This window comes from Lissotriton vulgaris, chromosome 4_1 (genome assembly GCF_964263255.1).
Source record: "Lissotriton vulgaris chromosome 4_1, aLisVul1.2, whole genome shotgun sequence".
NCBI classification, from domain to species: domain Eukaryota; kingdom Metazoa; phylum Chordata; class Amphibia; order Caudata; family Salamandridae; genus Lissotriton; species Lissotriton vulgaris.
The window spans coordinates 1,743,181,749-1,743,204,895 of record NC_141691.1 but is presented as its reverse complement, the minus strand read 5'-3'; positions in this window follow the sequence as shown (position 1 = coordinate 1,743,204,895).

Genomic DNA, 23,147 nt, shown 5'->3' with positions numbered 1-23,147 from the left:
TGCTTCCATTTCTCGCAGTACTGTTAAACCAATCAATAGCCCCACACTAGCACCCCAAAGGGTTTGCACTACACTACTATGTAATAGTGTCTCTGCACTTTGAACGCATGCATAAAACATTTTATTAATGGCACAAAAAAGACGGAGACCTATTGGCATTGTCCGTACTTGTTCATTTAGACATTCATTGAGATAAGGGAAGTAATTCACGGCAAGGCTCTACTACTTAATAATGGGTTTCGTGCCTACGGTCTTTACAGACCAAGCTGACACTGAACAGGTAATTTTTGCATCCCGAGGTAGAAAGGGAACTTGATTAGCTCACTATCATTAGCGCTTGTAAAGTAATGACATATAGCAAGTGCTTTTATAGCTGAAATCTTGTTAAAATAAAAAAATAAAGGGGAAAATATTTTGTCACGGCTTTTCTTAGACTTTGACGGTTGCTGTTTTTCAAATATATGAATCTATTTTCCGATATTTATAGGCTTGTGTGAGAAAGGGGTCCTTACACAGGTTTGCCCAACTTGCGGTGAGGACTGCTTGCAGAGGTGTTAATACCGCTTCACTGTGGGAGAGAACAGTGCGTTCACAGCCCGGGCATGTGAGCAACGAGGCATAAGGAGCATGGAGCTCAGAGCCGTGTTTGGGCTCCACCGAGCTGAGGAGTATTGCTGCAAGGGAGACTACTGTATTGCTGTTGTGACTGGGTGTGAGGGCGGCATGCCTAGGCCCCGTGGCACACTGTGATACATCGAGGTACATTGCATATCTCGCCTGGCACGCCCAGCTCATCCCTGATTGTCCTGGACTGAGACTTTGGTGTAGCATCGGCGGGGCAACTGAACCTACCTTAGCTTCCAGGCCTTCAGTGGCCCTTACTGGACTCCTCTGCCATCCCGCCCTCCTTCCAGCGGAGCGAGGTGAACCAGGTGCAGCCAGGCATGGAGAGGAGGAAGGGTGAGACGGGATCAGGAAGGCGTGAGAGCGAGGCAGGGGACAAGCATTAGGTTGTAACCCCTGTTTTTTTTTGTGGCGCGACTGAGGAATGGGCAGCGTTGAACTACAAACGTTACGTTGGTCACGTCATTTTGTAGTTCAAAGCGGCTCGCCTGTCATCGGCCGCAAAAGAAAAAGCAGTTTCTACACTGATTGGTGGAGGCAGTGTTCCAAACAAGTGACGTCCAGGCGGGCGCACGCACTTCCGCGCAGGCGCAGAGTGTTCTTAGCCGCGTCTCATGGCGTACAAGAGGCGATGGACGGCACTGGAGTCCCTGGCCGTCCCTTGCCGCGTCGCCCGCCGTAGCAGCACTGGAGCCCCTGGCCGCATCGCACCCGCCCGCCCGCCCATCCATTGGGAGCCGGGCAGAAGGAGCCCACAAGAAAAGAGCCTAGTAAGGTGAGGTGAGGTGAGGAGGGGTGAGGTGAGGAGAGGAGGGGGGAGGGGGTGAGGAGGGGGGAGGGGGGAGAGGGGAGAGGTGAGGAGGAGAGAGGGGGGAAGGGGGAGGGGGGAGCGAGCACAGCAAGCGTGTTCATTCAAAGCAAGCCTCGGGAAAACGAAAGTAATAAAAAGCGAAACTGACACTGCACACACAGCAAGCAGCGCGCTCCCGAGGTGAAATCTGACAATGTAAAAGTGCGCGTCTGATTGCTGTCCACATTCCTAAATACGGATAACATTAGGTCTGAAGCAGACACCATCAATGCTCACGCATTGAGGGTAGGTCTGCTCGACCTAAAAACACTGCTTCAGTGAACCTTGAAGTGTTTTTTGTAATGCAAATGGTTTTGCCTCTACTAGAGATGTAAATAGAATGTACTTCTTGTTCTTTGACCGTCTACTGCTGGGTATGCAATTGTACCACTTAGAAAATCATAACTTGGTGCTCTAAATTTCTACATTCACAATTCCCTGTCCTCATTCTACTTCTGTAACATAAATGACTGCCATGATTCCTGCCTCACGCTGCAACTATGGCCATTCAGTGTTGCTGTTGTTGAACGACTTTCCGCTGCAGCTTAGTTCCTACACTTTCTTGTTACATGTGAACCTTGATTATCATAAAATATAATAATTGCCTTTCTCAGCTAATTGCTAACTAATTGGACGTACCAATCTGTATCTGAAAAATGTAAAAAAAACAAAAGGTACCTAACTCCAGGGTGCATATGACTTTCTCATACACTTTGGTGGACCCACAAACATTATATAACACCCATTAAAGTCACAATTTATGTTACTAATTATAAAAGCTATTGCTTCTGATTCACAACTTGGATGGACAAGAGAGCACACTGAAACTTTTGCCTTTACAAAATAGGAAATCATTGCTTCCCACAGCACACCCCCAGTCAACATTTTGGTGCCTCTGTGGGTTTTCTGTTACTGCATTCAGACCTGCCACAGTAACCAATGAGAGGTCAAAGGGCATTAAAAACAAGCATTTGCAGTGCAATAGGTCTTGCATTTGCGTGACTTTAAGCTATTAGTATTGTAATGGACAATATTTTTTAATTATGTTTTTAGAAAGCAAAACATAAATAAAAGGCATTGTTATTTACAATACTAATAGCTTAAACTCTCGCAAATGTGAGACCTATTGTACTGCAAATGCATGTTTTACATGGAGCACCAAGATTCAACATTAACAAGCATTGGCAATGCCAATAGGTCTCGCATGCAAGATAGTTAGCGCTATTGGGGTTGAAAATGACGATGTCCTTTACCCAAGTGTTTTGGTTTGGAGTAGAGTGGATGTATTTGGTGTGGCATGTAATTATTTGGGTTAAATTGGAATTGCTAGCCGGTAGAATTGTATGGTGTGGAGTGGAGTGGATTCATGCAGTGGAATTATGTGGCATGGTGGATAGATATGAGTGAGAGCTGCACAGAATAGATAGTCCATATCAGGGTGTGTAGACACCAATATATACTTATGTCAAGATATGCTGACATCTTGATACACCAACATTATGGTATGCCATGTCAAGATAGGCACACGTCAAAATATGCCAATGTCAAGATACACCGTCGTCAGGATATGAAGACTTCAGCATCAGCAACATCAGAATATGCTGATGTCAAAGCCTGAAAAGGTTGTAGTGCTGGCTCCAGAATGCACTAAACACAACTGGACTTTTGCGCATGTGTGTGCCTGCTTCTGTATGAGTGTGTTTAGTTACAATGTTGATACATGTATTTAAATGTATATCATCTAGAAAATATAATGCATGCATATCACCTGTCTTTAATACCCATTAGGTACATATCTATATTTGCATATTATACACCTGCATGGAAAATAGATGGATGGTGGGAGGTGGGTATTGGAAAGAGAGTGGGTAGGTAAATGGACAGATGGATGTAGATGGTTGTTGGAAAGTTAGTGCCTGAGTGGACCAAGGGAGGGAGTTGGGTGTTAGAAGGCCAGTGGGGGGATGGATGGACAAATGGACGGAGGTGTTTGATGGAGAGACAATGAGTGTGCGGATGGACTGGCGGAGGTGAGTGTTGGAAATGGGGAACTGGATTCAAGTTTTGGAGTGCTCTCCCCACAATAACCAAAAGAAATGCAATGTCAAAGTCAACAGGAGCAGCAAGGGCACTCACCGAAGAATCATCCCTGCTCAGCGCAGCTCTAATCAGATCACTTGGCTGTAAATTAAAGGGGCTTAATGGAAAGAGGGCAGAAGGATTTAAAGGCACAGGCACTTCTAAGAAGTGATCGATGTAAATAAAAAGGAATTAGGTGCCTCATTAAGTGGGAAGTGCTAGGGCCCCAAAAAGCATACATGAAAAGACTATCTTGCAAAGCGCAGCATACCCCAAAAAGCATAAGCGCAAGCATAAATTAAAAGAACAGCAAAACACACAAGATGATGGACAGAATGTTGCACAATGGCAAAACATTCACCCCCCAGTCACAGATCTGGGTTTAATCCATCGTTATTTTGCTCACCAAGCCACCCCAGTTCAGACATGGCCATATGCAAATCAGTCTTGACCATGTGCCTCATGGGAACAGTCCAGCCCAAACTGCCAAGCCATGCCTTTCCTGGACCGGAATCAAGCATCCTAGGACCGGTTTCTGGCTATCAGCCGTCTTCAGCCAGGATAGCTTGACTCCAGTGGCCTAGTGAGCACAGGACCCACGTCTGGGCATTCCCTTCCCACATAGGATGAACAGCAAAACACACAAGATGATGGACGGAATGTTGCACAAGATCAAAACATTCCCCCCCAGTCACAGATCTTGGTTTAATCCATCGTTATTTTGCTCACCAAGCCACCCCAGTTCAGACATGGCCATATGCAAATCAGTCTTGGGGTGTGTGGAGTGCAAAAAAACGATGGATTTAGGCCCAGATCTCTGTGCTGGGGTTAATGTATGACATTGTTCTGCATTCTGTCCATCAACTGTTGTTTTTGCATTTGTCACCCTGAGTGGAACCCTGGCTGATGACGGCTGATAGCCAGAAACCGGTCCTAGGATGCTTGATTCAGGTCCAGGGAAGACATGGCTTGGTAGTTCGGGCTGGACTGTTCCCATGAGGCACAGGGTCAAGGCTGATTTGCATATGGCCAGTTCTGAACTGGGGTGGTGTGGAGTGCAAAAAAACGATGGATTTAGGCCCAGATCTCTGTACTGGGGTGAATGTATGACATTGTTCTGCATTCTGTCCATCAACTGTTGTTCTTGCATGAATTAAAAGAACATCATGCAAAGTGATGTGTCCATTAAGCGTGTGCCACAATAATCACTTGAGGGAAGTACTTGATCACATTGAAGCGCTGCGGCCATGAATTGGGTGCTGTGCTAAGTGGACAGTTCTCCGATTGAATCTAAACAAAAAAGTCCAAAGACACAAAATACAAGTGGAAGAGGACAAATACTGAAATGATACTCCATGGGAGTTATCAATTGAGAACAAGAGGTTGGACATGGGCCTTGAGGGTCAGAGACACCAGGAAAGGTAGTAGGAGTGTGGATTCCGTGAGGGGCATTGGAGTGGTGTCCAAACTATAGCCAAGAGTGCACTGCCTGGCACAGCTGCTGCTTCCTCCTGGAGAGAAGCCAGAAGTTGTTTTGAGGAAACCTACTGTGAAAATTACATGTCACAAATTCATAGCCAAATAAGTCAATAAAGGCTTTACAATTGATGCAAGGCACATACACCAATCTCCAGTGAGGGGGAAATGCATCAGGCTAGACGTCGGCATGGTGGCCTCCAAGTCTGGGCCCTACTCCCGTTCCATGTACCCTGGCTAAAAATCTCGGAGTCTGGCTGGACCCCACTCTCTCCTATGAAACACACATCAGACGTGTAGTGGGGAAATGCATCTGAGTCCTCAAAAATGTACGGAAATCAATGGATCTCCTTCCTATAGAAGCGAGGAAGACGTTGGTGCACGCCCTCATTACATCCCGCCTAGACTATGGCAATATCTTCTATCTGGGCGCTTCTGCTAAATGCCTGGGGAGATTGCAGGTAGTGCAGAACGCCGCTGCGGGACTGGTACTGGCGCAGCCTAGGAGGGCTGCTTCCAAAAGAGCCCTTGATACTTTGCAGTGGTTGCCAGTTAGGAAGCGAGTGTTGTTTAAAGCACTGTGCACATGCCATCGCATTACCCAGGACATAGGCCCCTTGTATCTGAAGGGCCTTGTCACCAGCTATGTGCCTGGAAGGTCCCTGAGATCCAGTGGGACGGGCCTATTGATGGTGCCTAAAGTGAAGAAGTCCAGAATGGGAGGTAGATCCTTCCGGGTCTTGGCAGTTCAGAACAGGAATAAACTTCCTATTAATCTCCGGATGGAGACCTCTGAAGTTAGGTTTAGGAAGGCGCTTAAACCCCACTTGTTCTCTAGCTAAGTTAGGCTGAGGCCTTGGAGCCGGGTCGCTGCCACTTTATCTCACCCTAGCGCGGGGACACGACGAGATGGCGTAACCATGCGCTTTATAAATTTCTATAAATAAACAAGAAGCAGAAGTGGGGTGCCGCAGCTTATAAAGCAATCAGGAGACACACAAACAAATGGCTCTACCACTGCTTTTTGATACAAGTGCCCATAAAATATTTTTTTTCACTTCTGCATTGGGAGCAACTGGGAGCTCTACTCTTGCCTGTCTCAGAGATTTGAAGGCACGTCTGGGCCTGTACCAGACGATAATGGTTGCCATGATAGACTGATCTACCCAAAAACCCCTTTTTAGATGAAAACTTCAACCCCCACTATCTTTAACTGCCACAGTAGAGGAAGCATGTCCTGAAAGCATACACTATATTTCTTATCACAAAATATGCGTTACCTAACGATCAAATGCAATAACACAACATGGTAGACCCACTGGCCAACGGAATATGTTCCTCTTTTATTTAAAATACACATGAACGCCATAACAGGAGTTATTTTTATTTTGAAATTGTAGTCTATAATATTACCTTCCTATGCAGAGAAAGAACATTTCTTATGGTAATTGCTCTTTTAGAGGTCACAAATCTTTTACTTAAGCCCTAATGAGATGTCTTTCTCAAATGAAAAGGATGACGACTGTGGAAAATGACAATGTATATGAACATAAGCGGCGTTCATTTGTGTTCACCATACCCCTCGCTGTAAGCAGAACGAATACCGCGAAACACTGACCGCATCATCCCGCCAGCGTAGGCCCATGCACGCACGCACACAACAGCCATTTTAGGCACCATGGCCTTCCTGCCCGTTTGCTAAGTCCCAGACCATAAAACCCCCCCTCCCCTCTACGCTGCCCTGCGCTAAGAGTGACACCCCTGCTTGACCCACACCCCCCTGCATTTCCTCCCAGGAACACCCTTCCCTTCTCCTGACGATCCCCCCCCACCCAGCTACACCTGGCCTCTCGACCCGGTCCCAAGTCATAAGACCAAGCCTCGTGGATGTACGCCCCCCCCCCTTTTTTTGCCCAGTATAACAAAACGTGATACACTAACCGAAGTGCCCGATCTTATCGCCTGCCCAACCTTTGATCTGAATCACCCCCTCTTGCCCTCGTGTCCTGTTGGAATGTCCGGCTGCGAGATCACAATCACTTGTTACATTTGGGAGGGGGAACGACATCCGAGCGACTGGTATGGGAATAGGCCTGAAGCTAGGATTCCAAACATGCCTTTTCGTAATTCAAAGTGTCTTTATTGCAAAAAGGAATGTTTGTGCATCGTAAATCTGTGTATAAAAGACGAGGCCTCAGAGAAACTTGTTAGAGCACCTCTTGAAGACACTGTGTTCGTGTCCGAAATGACAGGCTCTCCTCATGAGAAATAAAACCCTGTTCTTGCGTTCCTGCTTTCAGCGCCCGTCTCTTTATTTAATAACAGTTCAAGATGGGAACTAAGAGGCGTCTTGCACCAGCAGCCTGGGCATCGATTGAAATCTGGGCTACTATTCCTCTATTGGCGCCCAGTGTGGGGCCCATCAGCGACATAAGGTCCGGTAAGAGAGGTCCAGACGATGGGGTGAACATCTAAACAATTGGAGTATACCTGCCTTGAGAGGACCCTCGTCCGGCTGCCGATTGAATGAACTTCACCGATTCCAAATGGACCTCTCTCAAGCGACCTACTGTCCTGACTGGAATCCCACAGGAATGTTGCGGTAAAAACATGGAGTAAGAGAACGATCGGGCGCTGGAAGGGGGAAGGCGAAGAACTGTCCACGCGGTCCGGTCCGGGTAAGGTTAAGTAGGACGTCTTTCACGTCTGATTGGTAGGATGGCTTTATCCATCTGATCGATTGATTGATTGTTTGTATTGGAATCGGTATTTAAATACTGGTATTGTTCATTGATTGGTTCATTTAGCCCTGGTTGCTACTTGAAGTATTGGTTCTCTTTGAGACATTCTCTGTTTGCAAACAGCGACGAATAGGAACGTTCCTCTCTCTTTGCAAATAGTGAAGGATAGGTAATGCAGACTTTTGTCCCCCGTTGTAATCCGTCATGCCTATCTTTCTCCCCACTGATTGTTTGTTATCGATTTTTATCGATTATCGCTCTTTTGAGATATTCCCTGTCTACAAACAGAGAAGAATAGGAATATTCTGTCTCCCTTTGCAGATAGTGATGGATAGGTAATGCGGACTTTTGTCCCCCGTTGTAATCAGTCATGCCTGTTTTTCTCCCCACTGATTGATTGTCTGGACATTTATTGTTCAAGGAATAGTTCGTTTGAGGTATTCTCTGTTTACAAATAACGTAGAATAGAAATATTCTGTCTAGTCTTTGCAAGTAGTGAAGGGTAGGTAATGCGGACCTTTGTCCCCCGTTGTAATCTGTCATGCCTATCTACTCCCCACTGATTGGTAAACTAGTTCCACCCGGACCATTTGTTAGAGGTAGATCATCTGGCTCAACCGGAGGGCACCCCTAATAAAAAGGACATATGTAAAATACGAAGTAATCACCGTACCCTGTTAACAGAAACTTTAGCATGAAACACACTACAAAAGGAAGGAAAGAGAAATCGAGCAAAATCAGTAGGCCACTGATGAGTTTTCGACTTCGCTAGAAATAAGAAACGTTAGAAATAGCCCGCAATAAGAAACACGAAAGTGGTGAGAGAAGCCAAGCCTGACATCACGGCAGCCACGAGGTAGCTAGGCTCCGCCGCCCCTCACTGCTCCAAACATGTCTGTCCCACCGCCCGCCACGCCCAATAAACAGTAACATGAGATAGATACAAGTCAGCAGATACCTACCCCCATTCCGGAAGCTCCCGAAGTACAACAGGTCCACGGTTACGCCCATCCGGAAGATGAGGCCTCGACACGTGCAGGGCGGTGCCCGGCTAACCGCCATCAGCCGGAGAGGTCGTGGGATGGTCGGCCCGGAATGTACTGGTCCTCCCATCCTCTTCTGGCGCCCCGCAGGCCACGGGGGGGGATGTCTTGCTTCTGCCTCCGACCCCCCCCCTTTCTCTCATCGCCTGATCCGGCCATCACGAATGTCGGAGCCAGGAAACGGCGTGGGGTGCGCTGGGAGTGAGAGGCGGCGCGGACGAGCCTCTCCCACCTCCCCAGGTGGAGGCCCCCAGCTGCACCCCCAACGCTCCACTCACCCGACAAGGGCTCGTCCACTCTTGCGGTGCAGCGGCGCTCCACTCACCCGACAAGGGTTCTCCCACTCTTGCGGTGCAGCGGCGCTCCACTCGCCCAGCGGGGCCTCGTCCACTGCTGCGGTACAGCGACGCTTCGCCCGAACCAGCTGAGCTCATGAAATGGGGGGTCGACCCTGCAGGAGCGGGCCCGGCGCGAAAGGATGGCCCGGTCGCTTGTCAACTAGAAAATGAGTCCCACGACCAGAAGTGTTCTCCTCGACTTTGAAGATTCTATGAGAGCCGCGGGGGGGGCCCCCACCCCCCGATGGGGAATGACTGCCATGATCGCCCACGGAACAACCACGACGTAGCCAAGAGACATTGGTGCTCTCATGCCGGCGCCAGCCTCAGTTTGAATGACCGAAATCCTGCAGACTACCAATTTGATCAGTTCCGGTGGGACACCCGTATGACCCGGTAGGAAAGATTGTTGCCTCCCTCCCCCCTTTGACTGATGGTTCATATCGCCAGTCCCTTCTGCTGCCCTTTAACGAAACTTTTGGACTGCCGAAAGAGGTTCTGGTCCAACCACGAGTTGGTGGAGACATTTTGACTATACTTGGATATGCCTGACCTCACCCAAAATGGCGCCGGTGCAAATGAAACTCGCAACTCCTTGTTGTGTCCCGGTTGCTCAGCCTTGATATCATGAGATATGTATGCAGTTTTTAGCACATGGCGGGATGGGATGGGTACTGATTATATGTTCGGACAATGAATTGATATAGGATGGGTACTGATTGAACATTCGGACAATGAATTGATATTAAGTTTTGACGCATCATGTTATTGAAAGCTCGAATTTTCGACACTTATGGTACTTGCTCACAATGAATTTTCTATATGATTTTATTGCACTTGTCGCACTTTTATTATGAAATCAATGACCACCGACTCCGTTACGCTTTCCACGAATAAATATCCCCTCATGTACAGTTCCAATCTGCTCCGTGGCTGGCCCACGGGGTTGTAGGCCCGTATTTGTGCGCCAACATTTTTAATTAAAGGTCTTTGAAAAACAAACATAGTTGTAGCGCTTAGATTGGTAAGTTTCGAGCAAACGGCCACTGTTTCCGATGTAAGTAAAATACAGGTGAAATGAAGCAGCTCGATTAGTTAAGGGTTAAAAAGTATAGTACACAGAAATATTGCAAATATGAATGGTCCAGGTTTGTTGTATGTGTTTTTCATTTTTGTGCAGCATAAAGCAATCGATAAAGATCCTGGTATTTAGCCTCTACTTTATATGCCACATGTATCAGGGAAGTTGTTTTAGATGCCCTAAGCCACTCCGAAGGAATGCCACCTAGCCCCTCTAGTTCCCGTGCCTGACAGGAAAAAAAAAACGACCCTGTACCACTGTAAACCATTCCACTTCCTCGGAGGGGAACACGAGCTCACCCCCCCACTTTACACCGACTGCCCTTTGTCTTGACCCTTCCCTGCACACGATCCGTAATGCCACACTTGGGCGATCTATGCAATACACAGTCCATCAATAATTATCTCTCCCGCACTGCCGGTCCCTCTGGGCTTAAACGCCGAGATGGTAGGGACTGCATCCCACGGAGAACAGGTCGAGTATGTGGTAAGTAAAAGCATTTTCGGGTTTATGCGCGCTGATATGTTTTAAAACGCTGCCCTCACCCCTTCTTCTTACCTTCTTTCTGCAGGTCGCATCGGAACGTCGACTAAAGTACGGAAAAGACCTAAGCAACACGTCATGGTCCCGCGCGGAAGTCAGGCTAGCACTACGAAAATTGTATATTATCTATGGGGACTGCCCCTGAGAACGTGACGAATTTGAATGATATGAATGCACGCGTGCATGCCCTGATGTGTATGGCTCGCCCGAATATACGTTGCACATGTCTGGATTGATGAGAGAAATGTTTTATGTATAAACTTAAGTGATGATCGAACGGCCGATGGAATGGGGAAAGGGGGTTTGAACATGGTGCCTATACACGACGAACAAACAAAGAGATAGCATTCCCTTACTTAGAAATTACTATTTCTCTCTCTGAACCCAGCGATTGGGAGGGCAGCCTGAAGCAGAAACTTGACAGGTTATTACAGGATGACAAAATATGACTTCACTTGGCACCCCAAATAAGGCAACCAAAAATGACGTGCACCAATGAGTAAAATCATACGTTAACTAAATAGGGAAAGGTTAAGGAATATTCTGGGGTGAGGTTTACCCAAGTATCCTCCGCCTGGAAGACTAGGAAGGTTGCCAATGTTTAAGATTTACCACCTCCTTCTTGCACCCTCATAGACATGAAACTCGAAGCTGTCCCATTGTTCTCCCGACTGACACCCTCCGTTGCCCCAGCCTGGAAGCCCATTCGCTAAAAATGATTCGAAAATCCCACCGTGTGTATTAGCCCGACCAGGCTAATTCCCGACCCATTGTCAAAGGTGTAAGTATTTGCAACCAAACGCCACCAGCAAAGGCAGCCAACGATAAGAAAGGAGAAAAAGGTAAAAAAAGCTCAGCCCCCAGATGGATTAAGTAGGATACTAAGAATGCGCAGCATGCAGGTAGAACTCTTTTCGGCCAGACACTGTTCTATGTTTCGTCTTGGATTTGTTGTATGTAATACATGTACTGTCTCCCCCGCCTGAATTTGTGTGTACGTAATGTATGGATCTACGTCGTCCCTCAGCCTGTGTTTCTATATAACTTGGCCCCTGCTATTCTGTGTTGTGTGTGCACTAAATGGCCTATTATTGTGTATATCTCTCTCTCTCCCTCCCTCCACCTCCCTCCCTCCCAACCTCCCTCCCTCCCTCCATCCCTCCCCACCCCCCCCGCCGGCACCAGCCTAATTGGTTTTTGAACACAAAGGTGTTCGGGAAAAATTGACAGAAACTAAAATGATTGTAATTTGCCATATTACTACCTCTCCTTTCTGCAAAATGATGAAACTTGAATTGGCTAAGAAGGAAAGGACAGGTAAGACGACTGATGTCCCCTAATCTGGCCCTTTTGTTTGGGGGACTATATGTCAGTGGCCTTCTGTTTCTCAGTTCGTTAGAAACGCAATCCCCAAATGCACAGATTGCCCCACCCCTCCGCACCCAAGTACGGATGTCCAAAGCGTCCTCGCTTCTCCCGATTGACCCCAGCCCCATATAAGCTGTCCCCGAAGTATAACTGATGACCCTGATTAACCGTTGCTCTCCTAGAAAAGAATGTTTAACCTCAGTCCCTCTCTCATGATGATAGCACTTCCCCCTGTTTGCAAGAGTCAGCCGACCCTGAAAGAAGATCTAAGACTGTCAGGACTCGGGTTAGAAAAGCGAGTCTCGACCGAAGGCCAATTTCGAGTTTTGATAGAATATGCAGTCGATAGGAGTCTGACTTCTCTCCATATACGTCATGAATTAACACCAACTAGACTTAGTACAAACTCAGTAGAAATGCCCACCTACATACTCCATAGTGATGACTTCTGACCGTGACCGATGAACGTATCCCCAACTACTTAGGATTGGGGATGGAATTGAAATGTATAAATGTCTTCTCCTGCCAGTTCTCTAAAGCTTGTTTTGTACTCATTCAAGGATACACAATCACCGGAGGAGAGGGGTCGGACGTGACGCTCAGCCTGGCCACAGACCTGAAGCACATGTGACCTCGACCAAAGGTGGAGCCGCAGACCAACGAGACGCGGGACGAGGCACCACTCTCAAACACGGAAAATGAAAGGATGAAGGGCTGCCTTGAAGCCCTCTGTTTGCTGACCCACTTGTGCCAGAAGTCCCCCGCCCCTCTGAGCCCGATCAATGGGCCTGCCTGCTCGTTATCCTTTGCTCCCTTGGTTTGTTTCAAAGATCTGATCCCACTCCGCCCTCTCCTCTCTCGACTATCCAACAACACCCCCCTTTTCCATATGAATTTTTGACTCAGAAAAGAAAAACAGCATTTAGGTAGAATAGGGTTTTCCACGGAAGGAGAAAGAAATGCAGATGCCCAGCATGAGGCACCCCTGAAAGATTAGTTAGGAAACAGGACAGATCGCACCCTGCAACGCGTAAGGTTGGATCCGAGCTGGACCTATAGCTCCACCGCCGGTGCTCAACAGCGCCAACGGAAGAAGACGGACTACTAGAGCCCACCAGTGATGGCTCGCTGCTAAAAAGACACTGTGACGAAGACCCCCCCCCCCCTCTATTTGACTAATTGTTTGTAGTGAACTGGATTCCTCCCTCAACCACTTTGTATTGCTTTCAAATGTTTATCGGTCACTTTTAACTGTATGTTGATACCACCGGAGAAAGAGTCAGAACATGGTTCTATAATGTGTTGGAACGTTTCCTTGATTGACCCTGACTGAGTAGTATACCGATCCCTAGACTTATATGTATAACCCCACAAAAAATGTAAATTCATATGTACTGCATTCCGCCTATCGCATCGACTGCACATGGTCATACGCAATCCGCTAGTATTGACAAACGCTATTTCATTGACCACACATGGCTATATGTACACCCCGTCAGTTAGGATAAACACGGAAATGAACTAACTTATGTTAAAAAGCGGCGACTGTGGAAAATGACAATGTATATGAACATAAGTGGCGTTCATTTGTGTTCACCATACCCCTCGCTGTAAGCAGAACGAATACCGCGAAACACTGACCGCATCATCCCGCCAGCGTAGGCCCATGCACGCACGCACACGACAGCCATTTTAGGCACCATGGTCTTCCTGCCCGTTTGCTAAGTCCCAGACCATAAACCCCCCCCCCTCTACGCGGCCCTGCGCTAAGAGTGACACCCCTGCTTGACCCACACCCCCCTGCATTTCCTCCCAGGAACACCCTTTCCCCCTCTCCTGACGATCCCCCCCCCCACCCAGCTACACCTGGCCTCTCGACCCGGTCCCAAGTCATAAGACCAAGCCTCGTGGATGTACGCCCCCCCCCTTTTTTTAACCAGTATAACAAAACGTGATACACTAACCGAAGTGCCCAATCTTATCGCCTGCCCAACCTTTGATCTGAATCACCCCCTCTTGCCCTCGTGTCCTGTTGGAATGTCCGGCTGCGAGATCACAATCACTTGTTACATTTGGGAGGGGAACGACATCCGAGCGACTGGTATGGCAATAGGCCTGAAGCTAGGATTCCAAACATGCCTTTTCGTACTTCAAAGTGTCTTTATTGCAATAAGGAATGTTTGTGCATCGTAAATCTGTGTATTAAAGACGAGGCCTCAGAGAAACTTGTTAGAGCACCTCTTGAAGACACTGTGTTTGTGTCCGAAATGACAGGCTCTCCTCATGAGAAATAAAACCCTGTTCTTGCGTTCCTGCTTCCAGCACCCGTCTCTTTATTTAATAACAGTTCAAGATGGGAACTAAGAGGCGTCTTGCGCCAGCAGCCTGGGCATCGATTGAAATCTGGGCTACTTTTCCTCACGACATCGGCACCAATGTAATTTATTCCACATTTTGGCACGATAATGAATACGGAATTACAGGGCAACAGGGCTGTAATCTTGTGCTACACATCACGTGAAGAGATACAAAAAATATGATATTATACGTGAATATTTACACCCCTGTAAAATCTTTTGCTGTTGAAAATATGTAAAAAATTAAAATTCAGGGGGCGTGGCCAAGATTGCGGCGTGATCGGTCGCAGGTCCCGGAGGCTCGCTGCCCGATCCCGCCCGATTGCACCTGATTGCGTAGCCTGATCTCCCGTGCCGCACATCTCACGGCGGATTCCCCTACCAGCACCCTGCTGAGCCCTACGGAGCCCCGGTTGCCGACACCTGAGCCGGGCGGGAGCCTAGTGGAGCCGAAGACTGCACATCGCGATCGCAACATGGCGACCGCTCTGACCCGGGGAAGGCCAGTGCGCTCTCTCATCTAGAGCCCGGTGAGCACCCCGCGACCTGCTGGGGCGCCGGCTGGCGGAATTCCGACGTGCCCGTGGGACTTCTGCCCCCGTCTGCGGTGTTCCTCCGCTCCAGCGGCCCGGCCGGCGGAGCTGTGTGGACCGGCCGGGCGCCACTGAAATCGACCCCCCGGCCTTGGGCCAGGCATGCACACGGAGGTCTGACCACCCGGGGCAACTGTACACCTTGCGACGGAGTGGCTGCCCGCAGCGACGCGCCTTCAGACCGGCGCCCTGCTGGGCCCTCTGGAGCCCCGACTGCCGTCCCCTCACCCAGGCAGAGCCTGACATCTCTGCGGACCTGGCTCCGCGGCCGCACTAAGGCGGCCGCCCGGGCCCTGTGGGAACCGGCGCGTTCTTCCCTGGCGGCCCCGTAAGATTCCTGCGGCCTATCAGGGCGCCACAAGCACGACTCCGGTGGGCCCCAGAAGCCCCAGCCTCCACCTGCGACGCCCCTGCAACCTGGTCGGCGTAGCAGTGAGCGCCGACTGGGCAACGTTTAAATTGACCCCCCGGCTTTGGGCCTACCCGCGCTGCCTGGCGGGCGGATCACACGGGACCAGGGGGCGCCTGACAGGGGAGCGGCCTCCCCGGCGCTGTTGGACTGCCGCTGCGGTGCCAAGGCTGGCGAAACACATGGGGACAGCGCCACCCTGACTGATCCTGGACAGGGGTGCTGACCTGCCGTGGAGGGCTGGGAGAGTCGAATCCTGCGAGTCTGACGCCGCCGCAGCTGAGCCGGAGCCCTACATCTCCACCGCTGAGAGAGACAGCTACACCCAGGTGAGGAGCACTACGGGGGGCATCGCCACGAAACTCGGGGGGCACACCCGAGCCCCCGGCGTTTGGGCCTCTGAGCCCCAACATCTGCGTTCCCTCTGCTTCGGACTAATTGCCTTGACTGGGTTGGGTCCACCTCTGCACCAGGGCCCATCACCGGGCGTCACCACGAGATTAGACACCTGAACCCACCGGTGCACGCACCCGTACCTCACTCTCCGCTTTGTCCGATTGTCGGGTGGCTCCCTGGACTAGGCATTCGTGAGCTCAACTCGCCAATCGCAACAGGGGCAACTCCACCCGACGCCACTACAAGTCCGGACCCCTGAGGACCGCTACTCTCGCTACCACTCTAAACTACCCACACTCCCGCTACCCGGGGTTGGCACGGCCCTGGAGACAAGATGGCGGGGCAGCGGTCGAAGAAGGGGTCACAGACTCTCCCGGAGCTCCTGGCTAAATCACAATCGAAGCCCACCAAAGATCCACCCTCCCCCCCGACGGCGAAAACAGCGCCAACATCAGTAGAAGATCAATCGGCCATCACTAGAACTTTCTTAGAGTCGCTTTTTAATTCCCTGAGGGACGACTTCCGCTCCCTAAAACAAGAAGTGGCAGGCGAGGTCCGGGAACTCAGGCGGGACGTGGAGGGCCTTGGAGAACGGGTGGAAGCGGTCGAAACAGCGGATCAGGCCAGGAGCTTGGAAATAACACCTCCAGCAGGAAATAGTGCGCCTCACGGACCAACAAATGGACCTCCAGACCCATACAGAAGATCTCGAGAACCGTTCCCGTCGGAACAACATACGGGTCCGGGGGTCCCTCAAAAATCAGAGGGGTCTGACATCACAGGCTACCTACAGACTCTCTTCCGGTCGGTACTGGGCGAATCGGCGGACTTCGAGATACGCATTGACAGAGCCCACAGGGTGGGACTGCCCAGACGGTCCTCGGCGCCCCCCACCAGACATATTAGCCTTTCTGCCTGACTTCCCCTTAAAGGAGCGAATCCTGAGGGAGGCGCGACGAGCCCAACCTCTTCAATTCCAGGGCTATCCCATTGCCCTCTACCAGGACCTGTCTGCCATCACCTTGCAGAAGCGCAGGGAATTCCGTAAAGTGACGGATTTCCTACGGCAGCATGAGACTCCGTATTCTTGGGGCCACCCGTTTCGTCTCATCTTCAAATGGGAAGGAAAATTACACCAACTGCGCTCGCTCAGGGACACATGCGCCCTCCTGGGCCTTGAGCACGAGGTAGATGACCAGACCAGTGGACCCCGAGACAATGGATGGCAGACTGTGCATCGAAGACGGTCACCCTCACGACCCCTGAAACGGGACGCCTCTACTATCACCCAGGAATGCGCCACGGCTGTGGCGGAGGTGGCCAAGGAGACTTCCTCCTCAGGCTGACAGTGGCAAAGCTCGGGAGATCATTCTTAGCTTAATTCCCTCCTGAATGAGGGTTGGGTTTCGGGCGGGGGCCGAAGTGTCCGCCACAAACCACGACCCGAATGGAAGTCTTCACCACAGCCCTGTGCGAACTGACAGGACTGGGACTATACCCACATACTCGTGGGCATTGGGGCATCGGGTGGGAGCGGGAGTTTGGGAGAACAGTTGAATGTATCCTTTTCTTATGGAGAACAGTTGTGGACGCAATGGGGGGGGGTGGGAGGATGGTTTTGGGGGGAGTTGGGGGGGGACCAGTGTGTCAGGGGGGGATTTACTATTGCTGGACTGTTGAGACTCGATTTCTTTGTCCTATTGCTCAACCTCAGCCCACAGTCGTCTCCACAAAATTGTGCATCTAGACCAAGTACACAAGCACGTAATAACGCTCCTATGCCCGCCCTCTTCAATAACGGTTAACACCACACTGAAGATACTCACACTTAACGTCAAAGGCCTAAATAACCCTATTAAGAGACGGGCGATACTCTCTTACCTGGAACACTCTGGGGCGGATCTGTGCCTACTCCAGGAGACCCACCTGCTACCCAAGGACTGGCATAGATTACGCTCGCGTGCCTTTCCCCAACATTTTTTCTCTTCCTTCCCTACCAAGAAAGCGGGGTAGCCATCCTGATCTCTAGGCACTTTAAGGGGAAGGTGGGGACCAAATCAGGGGAAGTTAAGGGCCGCCTCCTCGCACACTCCTTTCAACTAGGAGACCTGCACCTCACGATCGGGTCAGTTTACGCTCCCAATACAGGCCAAGAAACCTTTTTGAAAAACGCTCTTTCTGAATCCCTTCAGTCATCTGACTCACTCATGCTTATCGGGGGGACCTTAACCTGGTCATGGACACCACCAAAGACAGATCAGGACACCGTTATGGGGATGCAGGCGCTATTACCACTGCTGGGACAGACTGGTTGCAGGAGCCTAGTAGACATATGGCGCAATGTACACCCGACCACGACACAATTTACCTTCTACTCCCACGTCCACCGCACCTACGCCAGACTAGACCACTTCATAGGCTCGTCTGAGCTGCTGCCCAAGGTATCCAGTGCGGACATTGTCCCCGCGGCGCTCTCAGACCATGATGCTATAGAGCTAACTCTCACTGCCCCTGTCACCCCCCGCCCTCGCGGTACGTGGCGGCTTCAGGAAACCATGCTGCAACGGCCAGCGATCCGCGAGCGCCTCAACACCTGCATCATTGATTATCTAACAAATAACAATAAGCTGGAGGTGTCCTTGCCGTCCTTATGGGAAGCCCTGAAATCAGTGGTCCGTGGGGAGCTCATCGCTATAGCTGCAGGGGAAGCTAGAGATCGTAGGGAAAAGAGGTCCGGACTCACAACCCAGGTCGAGGAACTTGAAAGAGTCCACAGTCGCACAGGCGCCCCACGTGTCTGGCGACAGCTGAAAGCGGCCAGGGCCCAACTAGCCTCCCTTGACACAGAGAGGGCAGAATTTGCTGCACTTCGCCTCCGACATACATACTACGTTGGGGGCAACAAGACTGGACGCTTACTGGCCAGCGCCCTCAAGGCCAGAACCCACCGCACAAACATCACAGACCTCACTGACAGGGCTGGGAACACTCTCACTGAGGACTCCCAGATAGCTAACGAGTTCCGGTCCTACTATGCCTCATTGTATAAGGCTGATACACCGCTCCTTAAGGAGGTGGGTACGTACTTGTCCTCGGCGGCCATTACGGAGCTGTCCCAGTCCAGTGCGGACGCGTTAGATGCCCCCATTAGATTGGAGGAGGTCACAGCAGCCATATCCAGACTTCGCCCATTGAAGTCCCCGGGCGGCTTCTCAGCGGGCTTTTACAAGACGTTCAGCCACCTCGTGGCCCCGGTCCTTACCCGACTCTTCAATTCCTTTGAGGGTCCAGGCTCTATCCCCCCGGACATGCTGGCAGCTGAGGTGATCGTCCTGCCCAAACCAGGCAAAAAACCGACTCACTGCTCGGCATTCCGTCCGATCTCCTTACTGAATTTAGATCTCAAGCTTTTCACTGGAGTGCTGGCGGCCCGTTTGGGCCCGCTACTACCCGGTATCCTGGAACCTGACCAGTCGGGCTTCATGCCCAACCGCCAATGTAGCGACAACACTAAACGAATGCTACATCTAATAGATAAAACGCACTTCCAGGACTCCGACGCGGCACTCGTGGCCATCGACGCGGAGAAGGCTTTCGACCGCGTCGACTGGGCATACTTACAGCAGGTGTTACTCCGCTTCGGACTCGGCGACCGCTTTCGGTCCTGGATAGCCAGCTGTTACCACCGACCACAGGCCCAGGTCCGACTGGGCGGGACACGCTCAGACCCCTTCGAGATCCAACGCGGGACGAGACAGGGTTGTCCACTCTCTCCTCTTTTATTTGCCCTCTACATCGAACCCTTGGCGCAGAAAGTCCGAGATAACCCTGACATTACTGGAATCACCTTCGGGGGCGAACCACATACTATTAGTCTGTACGCTGATGACATCATAGTTGCTCTTGCCCGACCCACCCACTCGATACCCGCCTTCTTAAGAGAGCTGGACGCATTCGGCACGGTCGCGGGCTTCAAGATCAATAGGGGTAAGTCCCTCATTTTACCGCTAGGAGGCAACGCCCACACGACCGCCCCAGCCTCTGACTACGGATGTGACCTCCAGGTCACTTCGGAACTCCCTTACTTGGGGGTAACCCTTACCCACTCGACCGCATTGACTGCGGCTCTGAACTAAAAATCTCTTACCGCCCAGATTAAGGCAGATCTCACGCGCTGGTCTAAGCAGCCTCTGTCCCTCCTGGGCAGAGGGGCGGCGGTGGAAATGTCGGCCCTACCCAAAATCCTATACATCTTCCAGACTCTCCCAGTATTCCCCACAAAAGGCACCATCTCCGATCTTCAAGCAGCACTGCACCACTTTATTTGGGAGGGTAAAAGGGCGCGACTTAACAAACAGCTAGTTCACCGGAGCACAGACGAGGGAGGCCTGGGGATCCCCAACTTACTACAGTACTTCCACGCCACACAGCTCCGCTACCTGGTGGAGTGGTACAGGCCCGAGTCAGAGAAGAGGTGGCTATTCCAAGACAGAGCCATGGCCCGGCGATCCCTGTGGGCGATTCCCTTTCTACCCAAAAAGCAGAGACCAACATACCTCACCAACTCTCCCATAACTCGCACAGTCACCAAGGTGTGGGACGCAGTGGCCATTAGACGCGGCCTCACCACCTTTCCCTCTCCATTTACCCCACTCCTAGACAACCCGGACTTCCCTCCGGGTAACGACCCCCGGGCTTTCACACAATGGCAAGGCACGGCATGCAAGTGCGCTCGGGATCTCTTTGATCTACAGGGCTTCCTCACCCTCTCCACCATCAAACAAAACTATGACATCATTGACCCCCATCTTTTCCAATACTTTCAATTGCGACACTGGCTTACCGACTCAGCTACTGTCACTTTGGTGGGGCGCCCCATGACTCCTTTCGAGAAATGGCTCCTGACTAGAGACACTGACCGCCATCTGATCTCTCATATATACAAAATGCTTACGCCTCCAATGGAATCACACAAGACGGCTGGACAGAAAAGATGGGAATTCGAACTAGGCAGACCATTATCACCTAAAGAATGGGGCCAGGTGTACTACAGAGCATCCCACACCACACGCAACACGGCGGGCAAAGAAACGGCTGTGAAACTGGCGACCTATTGGCACCTTACGCCAGTCAGACTTCATAAAGGCAACCCATCTAGGAGCGACCTGTGTTGGAGGGGGTGTGGGGAAAAGGGCACTCTGACACACATCCTCTGGGACTGCAGGGAGGTTCGGGATTACTGGGACTTAGTTTTAGATGACATTGACGCGACCTTTGACACAGATCCCTCGCTTTCCCGCATATGCCATCCTGGGGCTACCCAATGCACTTACCTTCCCCCTGAAATCTGTCCGAGGCCGACAGATGGGCATCGCCATGCAAGCCGCCACGCAACATATCCTCTCACTCTGGGGGTCCGCATCCAAACCCACCCACACAGGGTGGCTACACAAACTCTGGTTCACCTTGGGCATGGAGCGTATTCAGGCTACTCTCTCCCACTCGGCAGCCACGTTTCAAAAGGTCTGGCAACCATTCATCTCGCTGCTGTCCAAAGAATTTAACGAAATTACGTGTCCAAAATACCTACGGCTGCTGCGCCTTACGGACCCGGCGATAGGCACCTAATTACTTCTAAGGTTTACAGGACATGTCTCTCTCTGATCCATAATCATTGGACCTCGGACATATGGCACACTGGTTGGGGAGGGGGGCGGGAGATTGGTTGGTGAGTCGGCGGGGGGGGTTTGTGGGGTTGGTTAGTTCTAAATTGTTGGCCACGACAGCATGTCATGCGCCTCATCTGCATCACTTTGCTATTACTGAATGCTTGTTTCCTATGCCAATTCTTTCTTCGCGCTATGCGGACGCGTATTTCCGATCCGCGACTGATTTACATGTCACATATACTCTGTACTGCGATGCTTTACTATGCTTTATTTTGGCCCAATAACCATTTAAAACTAAAAATTAAAATTCAGATCATATACTTTAGATATGCCCACCTGAGCAGGTTAAACTATTGCCAACAAGGATAGCCTTTCACACTATACTAAACTGCACATAGTGCTTGAACGGGCATTCAAGCTAGTGCTATATAATTTAAATAAATTGCTACACTTGCAATCATTTCTTGCATAAACTGGGGGTGATCTGGGAGAAAGGGAGTCAGGAGGTAAGTGTGTTTTCATGAGATGTGGCTTCATCCATGACTGTGTCGCAATCCTTTCAGAGCTGAAAGGGCGTTTGTAAATCATCACAGGCCACATGAAGTCTCAGGGACTGGGCCTCGGGCACCAGCTGAAGACCTTGCTTCCCAAACCGACCCAGACACTACATAATCAGACCCTCCAGGATATCGCGATTTCGCGATTCGCCGCGAAATCGGCACTTTTTAAAAAATGCCGCGATTTTTACAAAAATGCCCGCGAAATCGGCATTTTTGTAGAAATCGCAGCATTTTTCGCTATATCCTGGGGGGTCTGCTTTATGTGGCTATCGCCTGTGCCTCTGTCTCCGATGCTGCACCAAAGCTGCTCAGATACTCAGCAGCATTGAAGCGTCACAGCGGGATGGCAAACCTCACACCTCCAGCCCTTGATGACCTGTTAAGAGGTGCTTCGAAGGTGACAGAGGGAGGGGCTGCAGGTTCAGGAGCTGCGACATCTATTCACATGCAAACAGCCCTGAATGTGTCATGTCTCTGCTATTTAGAGGGGGGCTCACACATTCCATTTCTACCCAGGGCCCCAAACATCCTAGACTCGGCCAGATTACACCCCTGATTACACCGAGGCAGCACGTGGTTCTCTTCACAGAGCGTAATTACTGTCACTAAATTGTAAGCAAACCTCGGTTCTTCCAACATGCAGTCTATAATTTAAGAAAATACAGAAATGGCACAATCACACCCACACTGATTAACAGAGTATGGAGGACAATCAGTTCAATCAGTTCTCTTAGAGTATCTCCTGTAAGTACTGTACATCACAGTGGGGGATGGCATTTTGGACAGAGAGCCTGTCTTCTCGTTGTCTTGTGCAGGAGGGGGCGAGGAGCCCAAGATGATACTAGAATACTGCATGCCCACCCCTGTGCCCACCCTGGTGGATCCTGTTCCCTCTCCTGTGATGGCTCCTGCCCTCCCCTCAGTGATGGCTCCTGTCCCCCCATGTGGTGGCTCCAGTCCACCCCCCGCCTGTGATGGCTCCTGTCCCCCCCATGTTGTGGCTCCAGTCCACCTACACCT